The sequence below is a fragment of the Lagopus muta genome, chromosome 8, assembly GCF_023343835.1.
Source record: "Lagopus muta isolate bLagMut1 chromosome 8, bLagMut1 primary, whole genome shotgun sequence".
Taxonomy (NCBI): Eukaryota; Metazoa; Chordata; class Aves; order Galliformes; family Phasianidae; genus Lagopus; species Lagopus muta.
Genome location: NC_064440.1, coordinates 23,954,903 through 23,969,181, shown reverse-complemented (window position 1 = coordinate 23,969,181; position 14,279 = coordinate 23,954,903). Strand labels below are relative to the sequence as shown.

The 14,279-nt window shown below is 40.5% G+C and overlaps 1 protein-coding gene across 4 annotated transcripts in view; it reads right to left on the bottom strand.

Annotated features, from left to right (window-relative positions):
- PARD3B (par-3 family cell polarity regulator beta) overlaps nucleotides 1-14,279 on the bottom strand; it is a 370,506-nt gene that overhangs the window by 301,885 nt on the left and 54,342 nt on the right. The window contains exon 1 of one of the 4 annotated variants that reach the window (XM_048953008.1): nucleotides 5,902-5,990. The exons of the other annotated variants lie outside the window; for them this stretch is intronic. The gene's annotated coding sequence lies outside the window, so the exon portion shown is untranslated. Of the gene's footprint in view, nucleotides 1-5,901; nucleotides 5,991-14,279 lie in introns of those variants that run through there. 4 annotated transcript variants of the gene reach the window in all.

Genomic DNA, 14,279 nt, shown 5'->3' with positions numbered 1-14,279 from the left:
TACACAGCTTCACAACATCTTCTGTCTCCTTGTGTTCTGGGGGCACGTCACACACCTGCCTGGACCATGCTGTTCAAAACCAGAGCACTGAGCAGTCGGGGCTTTTACGTGCCTCCATCCCACAAGATGACTTTGCACCAGTGCCCTGCTTTAAAGCCAGCTGCCCTCTGCAAGGATGCAGCAAAATGGCAGCTTAGCTTCTAATCTACCTAGAATGGACCTGGGGCAACAAACCATTTATTAACTGGGGGGGGGGGGGGGGGGCGGGGGAAAATCAACAAAATAAAAATAAAATCTGTTCTTTAGTATCTAAAATCAGAATCGAGGCTGCATCATTATAGCGTGGAAAGCAGGTAAACAAGGAGAGAGTCTCATGGGCCTACTAAGCTAGCTTTTATACTTGGGACAATTTTAATGATAGAAAGCTAAGCAAAAAGCCATGCACAAGGAAATCTAGAGGCCTTTTCTCAGACTAGATTAAAGATTCCTTTCAACATTCAGCAAAAAAGTTAGGACAGTTTATAGATTTTTATAATTATTGTTGTTAAACTTCTCTTTTAAGCACAGACCTGTTTAAGACTGCTTCTCTGGACCGTAAAGCCCAACAAAAGCACATTGAAGCCCACTACGACCTATTCAGCAACCATCATACCAAAGCATCTTTATTGTATTCTGCACTGGTAAGTATATCTGTTCTCCTTCCTAAACAATGTATGAAGGCATCGTAATTAAATTTGATAATTGCTGGCAATTTTAACTTGAGAAAACATTCTCGAGTGTTATCAGTACGGCTTCCTCCCCCTTCCTTCTTAACAAGCAACTAAATTACAATTTCTGGTACAATGAAAATTGCAGGAGCTGTGGTTTGTAGCATGCACTCTTTACACCTGGAGGTGAACATGGCACAAACAACAGAAGACAGAGCCAATACCCACCAATTACAGTGTTCTACACAGATCACAGTGCTCATTTAAGGGAAGTACTATGATGCTGTACTCTTTTTTCTTTTTTAAGCACTCAGCCCATCTTACAATTCTTTGTTGAAGACTTTCTTATAACATCTTTCCTAGGACAGGACAGCATCACAGAACCACCTTCAATCATGAAGAACAAGAGGTCATAAGCTGACTCTTAACGGCTGTGTCCCGCTTTTGAAGAATCCCTGGCTGGAGTCAGCTACCTGTAACCACACCTGGAAAATTGTCAGAGCTCAAAAGACTGAAGTGCCTGCAGACTACACAGATGTACACAAACCACACTTCTTCCCTTAAAAAAAATAATAAATTACGTTGCCCACATTGAGGTACTTAAACACATAATCCAGTGCTTAACTTCAACCAGTGATATTGGAAGAGCACGGCCAATCCTACCAAGATGCAACAGAGCACTTACTCAAATCAAGGAAGAGAAACGTGTATGCTGAAAAACAGTTGTAATATTTGTAGACAGTCAATAAACGGCAATGTACAATCTGTAGTGCTCCGAAGTTTGAATACAGTATTACAAAAGTTCATCCTATTTCTTTAAATGTTTTTCATCATTTTATACAGCATTCACTATTGTATACACCTGATTTTCAATACTTAATCAGTCTCACAGATTTTAAAATTAAAATAGAATATAAAAAACGTGCAGATGTAAACTCAGGCAGTTCCATTAAAGAATGAACACATATAGTAAACACTGTTTTCTACAACACCAATCACTACTTACTAAATGTTACAAACACCTTAAGCCAAAGCAAGGCTTGCTTTGATTAGGATCATGATATAGAAAGGAATCTCCGAATGCTGACTCTTACTCAGTGGTCTGTTACACCAAGTCTTATGCAATTCTTAATCACCATCTGCTCAATAGTATTTAATGCCTGTAAAATAGTGCAGTGTGTTGCAACATTGTCGAGGTAAATACATTAGACACTGTACCCATATGAATACTAAAACACACACAAAAAAAATCAACAAATATAGAAACAAGAGCAGCTGATCCAGAAGAGCAATTCCTATTTTCCTGAGCAACTAACAATGCCACTTTCATGTTTCAGACAATCAGACACATAAGAATGCCAACACTGGCAGTCTGCTGTCAGTAGACCTACCAAAGACTGCAGACTGAGCCACCTCGTTCAAGACAAGGGGCTTCCAGGGCTGAGGAGCATCACATGGATAAGATAAAACTTCACACTTCCATTCTCAGGGGTGCTGCCTGCTCTCTACAGATAGAAATTCAGTCACCAAGCCTGTCAAGATAGCATCTTCTGCAATATTCAAGCCACATAAATTTGGAATGCAGAAGGTATACTTCTCTCTTTTCTTGGAAAGGGCATGCAGTCCGTATCTGCCTCCCACACCACAGTCAAAATGACACAGGTAAAATTAAAAAAAAAAAAAAAGTGAAAAATAAGACTAACTTGAGGGCTTAAGCACAATGCAAGGAACCTAATTGATATCAGTAGCAAACACTTAGCAAATTGTGGTGCTGCCATCTTGATTATCTGCATACATGAGCTGCTAAGGACCTGAGTAATCCAGTTAGAGCATCCAACACAGTAATTTAAGGTAATTAACTACTTCAAAGGTGACCTTTACTAAACTACCCTAAAAATACACTAGATTTTTATTTAAGCACTAAACAAAACATTCATACCTCAAGTTATTCCTTCATATTTCAGATTTTTGCAGCACAAAGCAACAGCATGGATACGATGAGAGAAAATAATGGGGAAAACATGCTTGTAAGCTCAGAAACCCCAGCACTACTAAGAACTGGATGGTAGTTATTGCCTCCCTAAGCCTGTGAAGCACAATTATCTACATAGGTTAACCCAGTCCTTGGAGGGTGGCAAGATCTTTATCAGATTGGCCAGGCCAGTCGCATTTACGATTCTCTCCACTATCAAAGATAGTCTTATGCAGAATGGAGCCCCCGTAGCTCTCTTGTCAACATTAATACCACCTTCATTCCCCAGAGAAGCACTTTTCAAATTCCAATTTGTGCCATTCAAGTAGGGTGCCCGTGGGCAACAGCACGCTTACTTTCCAGGAATTGGTTAAACGCCGCCTTTCCACCCAGCAAGTATTCATGACTTACAATATGTTTACTCTTCAGAGCCAGCCCAAAGGGGAATTCAGAAAGAAAAACTTGGAAGAGGAGTCCCCAGCACTGCACCTATTTTACAGAAGATCTTATAGCTCCATCTAGCTCTGCACAAAGGAAATCACTGAGCCATCTAAGAAACTGCAAACTCAAAACCAAGAAATCCCAGCCATCTCTTACACAACAATGTGGGATATCACTAGCTGTAGATGCATTAGTTCTTAATAGGCACAGTAGTGGCCCCTTTTTAAAAGGTAAATAATTCAACCACTTCCATAAATGTATTTTTATTCTCTATTGTAACCGTAACTGCCTCCTGCTCAGTTACATAGCTGATGAGCACAAGAGCTTTGCCAACAGTGGGATCATGGAGGACTTGTTACTTCTTGATCTAAACCACTTGTCTTCACCTCACTCTTTCACTCACATTACAGCTATAGGATACCAGCAAAGGCCTTTGGAAGATGAAGGCTCCCATGCAGGCACACAGCAATTGAGCTGGTGGCAGCTGCAGCTGCCAAGGGACACCCAAAGGCAGGGCCTGCTGCAGCTGAGGGTCCAGCAGCCCTACAAGGAAGGTCCCTTGCCAGAGGATAAACGCTTAGGAAGGACACTTGTTCAACAGTGCTAAACAAAGGGATATGCACACGCTCATCCTAGGACAAATACCAGGCCATAATCCCCTCTCTAGGAACAAGAGCTCACTCCTGTCCCTACACTAATCCACAATTTCTGTGCTCCATCTCAAGTAGTATCACTGACTCTGGAGTGAAAACACATGCAACACCTGAATACTTAAGAATATTTATAAAATATATTCTGTCAACATTTTTCCTCGATTTATGTTGATGCTTATTTAATTAACAGCATAATTTCAACTGTTTAAGCTTTCCTATTTAAGATTCTTCAAGTCCTCAGTCTGTACTTGTGTCAAATTTGCCTGCTGCAGGGGAAACTATATCCATTACACAAATCAAGAACTTCAATTTGTCAACAAGATTGTTTTTGTTTACTTTTTAATACATAACAAACAAAAAAAAGCACTAAAACACTCGTAACTGTGATAGGACACATTCTAGATAACTAGACTTTGCCTGCTATACAGCAAACACAGTAAACAGTAATTTCAAGTACCATTCACATACAAAATTTAAAATCTCTTCTTTTATTCCAATGTGTAATTTTTTTATTTTTTTTTTTTTAAGAGCAATATCTTCTTTTCAGCAAATCTTCAAAAGGTACTATTCAACTATTTCAACTATTAAGTCTTAAAAGAAGAAAAAGAGAACTATTAGAGAAAACTAACATCTCGAAGACAACCATTGTGATTTTTGTTTCCTGATTAGCAAAGTGAGTTTCAATAGCTCTTTGTAATTACCATTCCTTTAGGACTCTACCAGTAGTAGATTGCAATATTCCTCCCTCTCGTGCAATAGAATGCTAAGTAACCATACAGCAGCAAAAGACATTTAAAATATTCTCAGTTTTATTTAGAAAACTCAGTCCCTTTGAGAAAAGGAAACCTCCAACAGCATTTTACACTTCACTTAGGCTACCCCACACGTACAGTAGTACATCTTCCCATAACTGAGGTAACCATTTTATATATTACAGTATCAAGCATCTCTGTCACCATTGGAGAAAAGGTTTGAATCACAGGTAAATCACTGGCACTGCACCATTGCGCTAGAACGATGCATAATATGTTAGGAGGGCTACACTGAAAATTCATATACTTTTCACATTAAGAAAAAAGTTTTTGTTAGCATGTAATAATCTGTTTTGGAGAGTAATTACGCTCTGGTTACTTCTCATGCTTTTGCGATGCTGTGGTTGCAAGAAATAATAGGTGTCACACAAATATTCAAGCTCAACACAGAGGTTGCCTTTTCAGAGCCACCACAGAGAAATGGCAACCAAAGCTTCCAACAGCAGCTGAGCCTGCCGTCAACATCCTTATTAACCAGTGTCAGTCTCCAATAGGGAGGTGCTCACAACCCAGAGATCGATAGATTTCTTTCTAAATTTCTACGTCAGCTTCAAGTATTTCTGCTTTTCTCTGCAGCTCACTTAGATTTTTTTCTAGCAGTTCCTACTCCACCATGAAATGGTCACTAAGGAACAGAGCTGGCTCCCTCAGAGAGGTGATCCTGCTGAGCAGCATGAACTGCTGAACCACACCAGTGCCACATGGCAGCAGAAAACTGCAAGGTGCTGGGGAAGAGGCGTCCCTTTGGGCCATTAGAGCTTCACACTTCATTCTAGGGTGAAGAGATTCTGCTCAAAGATTGGTAAGGAATACAAACCTTCTCCTTGCATGTGCAATGGAGACTGACAAGTCTCTGAAGCGTGCATGCGAACAGTCCTTAGGAAAAGGAAGCATACTTAACAATCTGAGTTTGACTAAGCCAAACAAAAGAAATAAAATCTTTACTAATATCAAGAAATCAGCACCACCAAATTTCATAGCACGACAGAGCTCTTATCCAAGTATCTGTTGTGAATTCAACAATACCCAAGAAACAGAGCTTTTGCCACCGTGCCCTGGGCTGAACAGCAGCAGCTGGGCCATCGCTTTAGCATGATGGTGGAGTCTGTTTCATACCCAGAAATGTTACCTACAAACAGCAACATACTCCTAGTGGTGCTACTACTCATCACAGGACAGGGAAGCAGGGAAAGCACTCTTTGGAACAACAGCAGGAAAGGAAAATATTCTGCTTATGAAGAAGTGAAATAGCTTCTAGCACGTTCTCAGCAATACTCAGGAAAGTATTTGCAGGTAGAAAGAATAACGGCACTCACCCAGCTGGTGAAGGGGCTCCTGGCCGTGCAGCACTCCTTAGCAACAGCCCAGGTCCAAGAAACGCTCTCCCTTCAGAGGCTGGCCCTTATATGAGCCCAGGGGCTCCACCTGTGCCACCCCTCCTGGTCAGCTGGGGAGCACAGGTGCAAACCATCTGCCTGTGCTCCCTGGGCAGACACAGCCCTGCACCAGGTGCTCCATCACCACTTCAAGTCCTGCCCTACCCATTGCCCTGCAGAAGGAAACCAAAATCTGCTGTTCGAAAAATCCAGATCTGTGACCATTTATTATAGGATATCTCCCCAATAGAAGTTCTACATATTCAGTTGTAACATCTTAACTTGAATATTCTGATCAATTTTCCATAGTCATCAATAGTGTAAACAATACAATTTTCCCTTTACTCCCCTATTTAGCAACTGAAAGACAGAAAGCTTTCTCAAGATGATCGCTTGCTCTCACCTTGTAGAAAGATACAACACCTTCCATACCTGACTATTTCCTTCATGAGATCCCAAGAAGACAGCTACAGACAAGACTTTCCACCTCCTTCCCCCCACAGTCATTTATCTTCACTAAGCTACTGCTTATCACCTTACAAAGCTGAAGGTAACAAAATAGTACTTTAAGAATTACATGTTTTTGCTTAGAAATATTGAACGTCATTAAAACATCAATATTTATTTCATATCAGAATAGATATCTTAAGATAATTTTATCTTATCTGTTAATACCCAAAAAAGAATACATATTGCTAGCAGAATTTTGTACAGCAGAATCTGCTGTACAAGAAAATCTAATGGAACCCAACTAGAAGATATTTGAAATAAGGGAATAAGAGAAATAAGGGAATACACGATAATTTTGTTTCCTTAATCACGAGGAAAGTTCTCTGCAGGATAATCAGCACCAAGAGCATTCACCAGGTGCTAAGAACTTCTTGTACTCTGTTTGGGGTTGCAATGCAAGGATAAAAATAAAAAAAGAAAAAAAGAAAAAATTAAAAAAAAAGAAAAAATCCACAGAAAGCAAGCCATGGAAGAATCTTCTTATGCAGAAGAGATTCACAATTGGCTATCTGCACACCACTTCAAAAGCACCAGAAATTCACCCTTCCTTCTTCCCCGCATCAGAACTGGGAGAAAAAAAGCCAACATGATGGTGCAAAATCACTTGCTGATCCATTATCCCTTTTTTCATAAGCATCATTTATAATTGAGATCTAAAGTAAACATTTTGTCTGCAAGTTCTGTTTCTGTTCCTACCCTCATGACTCTGCACGTCCTGCACACTGCTTCTTGTGTAAGCAGTCTGCTTCCATAAATAAAAAAAAATAATAATCTTTTCAACATATCATTCAGCAATTTCTGGTCCAACTGCCTGTGGCATCTTGCAGCAGTGTTTGCTTCTGTATGTGTTACTTTTTGCATTCCTCTGTTCTGCTCACCCTAAGACCATGCTGACTTTCTCCTCCACATTTGCATACTCTAAAAACCCTTCAGAGATGACAATATTATTCAAACACAATCCAGATCAAACAGTCAATTTGTTATTTTTGAATTTAAAAAAAGAATGTTCTCTGAAAACCTTTAAGATTTTCATAATGCCATTATTTAAGAGAAAGTTATACAGCTTTTATTTGTATTTCTTTTAATAAGGACAAATATTTGACTGAAACTATCGTTGAGGTTTAATGTGTATTTTATCAAAACCAATAGGTTTTACTTAAGAATTAACTGGACACTGACAACATCATAAATCATGGTTCAGGCTGGACTGCGTTAGGCTCCATGTTAATCTGCTTAAAATTCCTGACTTTAAAGAACAAACAAGGGCTGCATTACAGGCTTATAACAAGGTTAAGCTTGAGAGGTTCTATTAATACCCTCCTTAAGGCTACCAGGAAACTCCCTGAAGCAAGCAAATTTTTGGCTTTGCTGAGGATTACCCTCTAGGGTAGTTTGCTCTGGCTGCCCAAAGGCAAGGAGTTTATCTCACGTCTGCAACAGCAGCAGATCCCCTTCTGGGGCACATCATCTGAGATGCTCATCAGGACTCACAGATAAAGCGAACAGCGGCACAAATCTGGAATTCTGCCGTGCTCAGTCTCTGTATCCCCCACATAAATTAAGTTTTAACTGACTGTCAAGCATCTGATTCATTTGTGAGAAAGAACAGTTTTATCTGCTTAAATTCCAGACACTCGACAGCATAACTGAAGCCCTTAAAAAAAAGTGGTAATTTGCCATAATGGATCCAGGATAATGGGGACTACACACTGCTAGCGCACTAATGCACTTCCTGACGCTGAAAGGGCAAGGGCCAAACCAGGTTGATCTTCTTTAACCATAACCTTTTGCTTTTCTTTCTGTCCATCTGCACCTCTTTTGTGTAACAACTGGGAAACTTGGAATTTTATCAACCCAGCTGCTACAGATATCCAGCTCTAAACAAACCTGACAACGAACGTACAAATTTACAGCTAAATAGAACTAAACATAATTTGCTTTTTGATTGCTCAGGTCACTGCCTGTACTGTAGACTTACTGAAAAACAGCTCCAAGGTAACTTACTTCAGCAGGGATGTTGGCAAAGCTCAGAGAAACGGGAGACAGCTTCCAAAGGCTGTAAACAAAACCACAGAGCACAGCCTAACACAGACCGTGCCTCGGACAGACTGGGAGACACATCAGCTGACAGTTCAATCACTGGTTGGGGAGGTTCCACTTGGCAAAGCTGTGATTAGTAACTGGGTGGCAGAGAGGACATGTGTAAGCACTTCAAATAACAAAGTAGTTGAAGCGTAGTGCAGGAAGCTGGTGGCTGCAATTACAACCACATTTACTTCCCCTGTGAGACATGTCTCAGGTTCAGCTGAACATCTCCCAGCAGCCCATGACCAAGTCAGCTTTCAGTGGCATCTCACAGTTTCCCAACAGCAGCCACTCATTGCTGGTTGTGTTTTTGTTGCTGTGGTAGTTTTCTTTTTATTTTAAACTGAGTACTGGTATTTATGACTTTCCTTGCCTAATTGGTTAGTTCCATCTCATGTTAAAGGGCTCAGGTTTATAGTAGAGTTTCCAGTATTTTTTTTCAGGAATAAAATCATGCTAGCATTTTGTCAAAAACTCAGCCAGGCCTTTTTGTTCGAATAATAGCTGAGATGTTAGAATTGTGTTCACAGTGCAAAGAACTTGCTGCCACAGACTACTGGCCCTAACTGCCTGGGTTTTAGTGAGCTCACAGAACTGTGCACTTGGTCCTCTGAAGCCCATTTCAAAAACGACTTTGGACCAGATGTACTAAAGATACATAATATATGCTGTAAGTTCCCTTTAGATACATTAAAATCACATACATTTATCAGGGAAATGAAATACTGTCCAGTTGTTTTGCTGTCCCGAAAGCTACCTTTTCCACTATAAAAATAGCTAAGTGGAATGAGAGGGGAGATTTGTCATGCTGAAGCAGTAGTCTGAGTGTGCTGAGCAAGTTTTGCTCTTCTTTCTTCTTATCTTGTAACTGCAGTGTTAACCACAGTGTGTTTGAAAAGCACTCAAATCTCCCCAAAGGATTCCCTATTTCTAAACACCGTGTTGCTGATTTATAGCCCGACTGAAACAAAGAATCATCAGAACGTCTGCATATCCACTATTTAGTAATATTAACAGTGTCAAGAAAGTATCAACATCTCCAAATGCAAAGTATTGAGCTGCTCAACACACTTTCCATAGGTACTTAAAAAATAAAAATTAAAAAAAAAAAAAAAATTCAGAGTTACTGTTTTCTTCTCTCTTCCTTGAACAGCAACAGAGAAAACCCTTTCATACATTTTAGGGCGAGGTTACCTCCTTAATGTTTCTGTTTATAGTGATTTGGCAGTTCCATCCTATTTCAGACACGTCCAAGCAGCCACCATTCATCCTTGGCTCAACACTCGTTTATTCCCCTTCCACAGGGAAGCTGCTGATTCCTCAGCCACTCCGCAAAGTCCTGCAGTGCCTGCTCCATTGGGAAGCAGCTACACCGAGCACAATGCAGGACAGTCTGAAGCCCTTAACAACTTTGTGCTTTCTTAAGATGCTCCTCACTCTGCTTCCTGAAGGAATATCTGAGACTTAGTTGCTTCATTTAGATTAAATCAGAATGTTCACACCGAAATTAAATTATATGCACAACTTAAATAAGTTAGCACTTAAAAATGGAATAATTAGAACTTCTACACAATTAAGAATACAGACACTCTAGGGAACTGTCTGTCTGCAGAATTACCCCTTGTCCCTGCTACATTAAGGCACAAGTCGCAGGCAAATTGACTTTACCCTCCGGGAAATGTAATGATCCCCAGAAATTCTCTGCTTAGATTGAAGTCAACTGTCAAGCATTAGTTTCCCACTTTTGGAATGGGGTTCTGCTTCAGCTTCTTCTTTCACTGATCATCTCCTGACGACAAGTTAATTCTTAAGATTTCAGCTTTAGAAACAATGTGCCTGGGCCAGAGTGCTACAAAAACTGCCAGATTAAGATGATTTCCTATTAGAAGAAGTTTTAACACCATTTTACTGCATAAGTACTGCACTCTGATTGCAAGAGAGCAACTAAAGCTTAGGAGAGGTTTCATTTTTACTTCATGAATCACAGTAGCAGAAAATTAACATGTGAATTTTATTGAAATGTTGCATAATTGAACAGAAGGAGTTTGTAAACTGTAGGGACTGTGCTGTTACCTAACACCAAGCAAAAGACCCTACTGAAGTTTCAAAGAGGCGTTTCAGCAGAACTCACAGGAGTTCACAGCTGTTAAGCATTTGCAATTTTGAATGCTGTGTTTTCATTCATTGTTGCCAGCTTATTGTTTTCATAACCACTGTTTTATCAGCGGTTAGAAGAATAAAGAAATTTAGTTCAGGTTCACTGTCTGCTGAGCTGTGTTTGTCAGACTGTCAAAAGGGATGTTGAATGTAACGGGAGACAGAAAGCACACTGGGAACACTTACATAGGAGCAACTGAAGTGAAATTTCCAATTCGTTTCACACACAAATCCTTTTATTCAAAGTCAATCTAATCAAACTGTTTCAAAACTGAGCTCAGTACTACATTTTAAGATTGCAGGTTCTATTCCAACTTTTCAAAGCAATATGGTTAAAAATGAACCAAACTATTTCATAATTTCCTTCTTCGTTCTCCGTGGAACAAACAGAGGGGGTCACCTGGCAACAAATCCTCCACGGAAAGGTACTTCCTCTTCGTGACCCAAGATCATGGAAGCCCTTTTCACCCTACTAGTAGTATCTTCTATTCTTGACTTGCAAGTGCTGCTCTGAGTGGAAACTGAGTTGTCAAAATCTTTTTGAAAGATGCTGGATGTCTTTTCTCATGTGCACCAAACATCACATTTTGAGTGAAGTAACACGTCACTTTCCAACTGCAGCTTGAAATTCAGCTAGCACTGAAATGCACTTCTAGCTCTGTGCTGAGTAGACATGGATTTACGCAGAACATTTTAGAAGCCGCAATTTCAAGAGGTCACAAGCATAGCTGGAGGCAGCTCAGGGAAGTTGCACTGATGCCCAAAGCCTTTCCCAATGAGGTTGGCGGCTGTGGCCTTCAGTGTGAGCTGTGGAGGGGCAGCAGGCCACGAGGCCAGCTTTGAGCCCAGCACCTCCTAGGCAGTCCCACTGTGTTTTACACACTGATAGTGACAGCAAACTCCCACACCCAGGCATGGCCTCGTTCCGAGACACCAACCCAGAAAGCAAAACTCAGATTATCACCACTCCATAACCAACCACACAATTAGCACTGAGCCAACAGCTTCAGAAGAAATCCTTCAAGAGACCAAAATGCCTAAGAGCCCTTCTTAAAGGGTTTTAAGAAACTTCATTACATCTTTAATTAAAGTTTAAAATAAATCTGTAATTTAAGATATTCAACATTATTCCTTTTACATCTGCCCAAATTAGTCATTTTTTCCCAGCATTTGCTCACTCCATCTAAAAAAAGAGTCTCATTAAAATGCACGCATCAGTCACTCAGAAGCTGTCCTTTGCAGCCCCACGCATTGCACACCACCAGCAGTACCAGCACACCAAGGCCACCCGTGGCACTCAGCCCTGGCTGCACGCAGGGCGCTGTGCGGCTCTGGCCATACCTACTGTGGCTTTATTAATTTGGTCAACAATCACTCTCTCATTTTAGTCAAATGAGAAGCAACTGCAAAAGAGCTGCCACTTGATCACTTTTTTCCTGTTTCTCAACAGCCTCCCATCAGCAACCCATCATACAGTTTAAAATAATTCTCCACGCAAGCTGTCAGTATAGCACACTATAGCACACTATCTCGAGTGCTATAATTCAATTACGTCCATTTAGGAGAATATTGCTTAGGTTCCTTATAAAGCAAAGGAGGCAAAACAACACGATCTATTTTTAATTTCACAGCACATAAATTAGAAACCAGCTTTTAGATTTCTTGTTTCTCTGCTGACACTGGCAATGTATTTAAAAATTAAGTAGCCACCCAGAGGTTCTGCCTCCTGCTTTATAATTCCAGAGACTCGACTGAATTTAAAAGGCCACAAGAAAAATAAACGCTGATATTTACATTTCTGAATTATGCTGATGATGGCAAGGAATCTCTTGGCAATCCCGGCAATGCACCATAAAAGTTTTTGAAGTAATAATTTCAAAGTATTTTCAGTCTTCAGACTGAGTTATTCTGATATTAAATTTCCTATGAAATTAACATGACCTCTGGAAATGCAGCATCTTAAATTTTATTACTTCAGTTATTTAAATTCCATATACCCTGCTATGCTTTACGCATTATTCCTAACAACTGCAGAATATTAGGAAGTTAATTTCTAAAATTACTGTTTTATTATTAATGTTACTCCACTCAAACCAGAGGAATTTAAGCATAAATAAGGTTATCTGAGCAGATCTACCTCTCTAATAAGCCTGCACTAGGTGGGTAAGTCCAATTGTGACCCCTTCGCTCTCACAGGACACTGCAGCGCTGAGCCCTTCCTACAGCTCCCTACCTTCCAGAAGGGATGGAACTCACCCATGGATATCTGGCCTCACCTCATATATTAAGGAATTCACCTGTATGACAGTGTTGATTTCCAGTTAGTCTGCTAAAACTGAAAAGGTCTCTGTGGAAAGAAATGCCATCCATTGCCAAACTGCCTACAGACACGGACACGGCACAGCAGCTGCCTTACTGACACCAGGTCCAGCACTACCACTCAATGCCTGGCACATCCAAGTTGTATGCAAGCACTGAGGCTATTGCTAATATTACCAACGTACTGCTGCTTCAACAGTATTGTTAAACCTGCTTATATTTTGCAAGTTAAAAATTACAGCGCTGTGCAGTCTTAACATCACCCACAGCAAAAAAACCTGGTTCTGAGAACACTCTTCCAAAAGAAGCATCAGACTGAAAATTAATGAGGAAAAGCTAAAGTAAGACAATTAATTCAGGAGCCATGGGAATTCTGGGTTCAAATGCACTCTCACTGGATGAATGCAGCTGAACTTGTGCTTACTGCTACATAGACATCTGCTGGATAAAGACCATGGTTCAGTATCTGAACAGTTTTACCAGTGAGTTTTGAGGCTGCAAACAAACAAGCAAGGTTTACATAACCATATCAAGAAAGCCCTTCACAGTTCAGCACTGGACCACTTTTTGAAGTTGCCTGTTCTGCACCACAGAGCACATGGTTGACCTGAAAATTAGTGGCACAGCCTTAGCCTTTCTCGGAAGCCCTACTGAAATGCCCAATGTACATTCAGAAACACAGGTAAGTTTACTGGAAATGACTATTTGATCACTAATTTCTGTTTAAAGCACTACTGGTATATTTTGAGAGCAGGGTTTACTTTTTTGCTGAGACTGCCATATGCATTTTAAGCTTGCACCTAGTTAGTTGGGAACTGACTTACCATACAAACAACAACCAGAAAGCCACTGTAGCTACTGCCTGGGACACACACCCAGAGGAGGGCTCCAACCAGAACAGCTGCTGTTAAATTCTGTTTGCTCCCTCATGTAGCACTAAGGACTTACCCACTGGCACTCCAACCCAATTGCCTCCCACGCAGCACTGCTGGCCTTCCTAAATCAATTTTTATCTCTTGCTGAGTCTTAAACTCATGCTCTTCACTGAAGCATTTAATTCAATGCAAGTGTTAACTCTGATCTAGAGGGAGGAGGGCAGCAGGGAAGGCAAGAGCATTGCTGGCAGAGCACCAGGTTACTTATCAACAGAGAAGGAAATAGAAGTGGCTTGTCACACAGTGAAATTCACTGAAAAGCTATTTTCTCTGTATTCTCCCAACACCCCAAAAACACACGCAAGGGAGGTA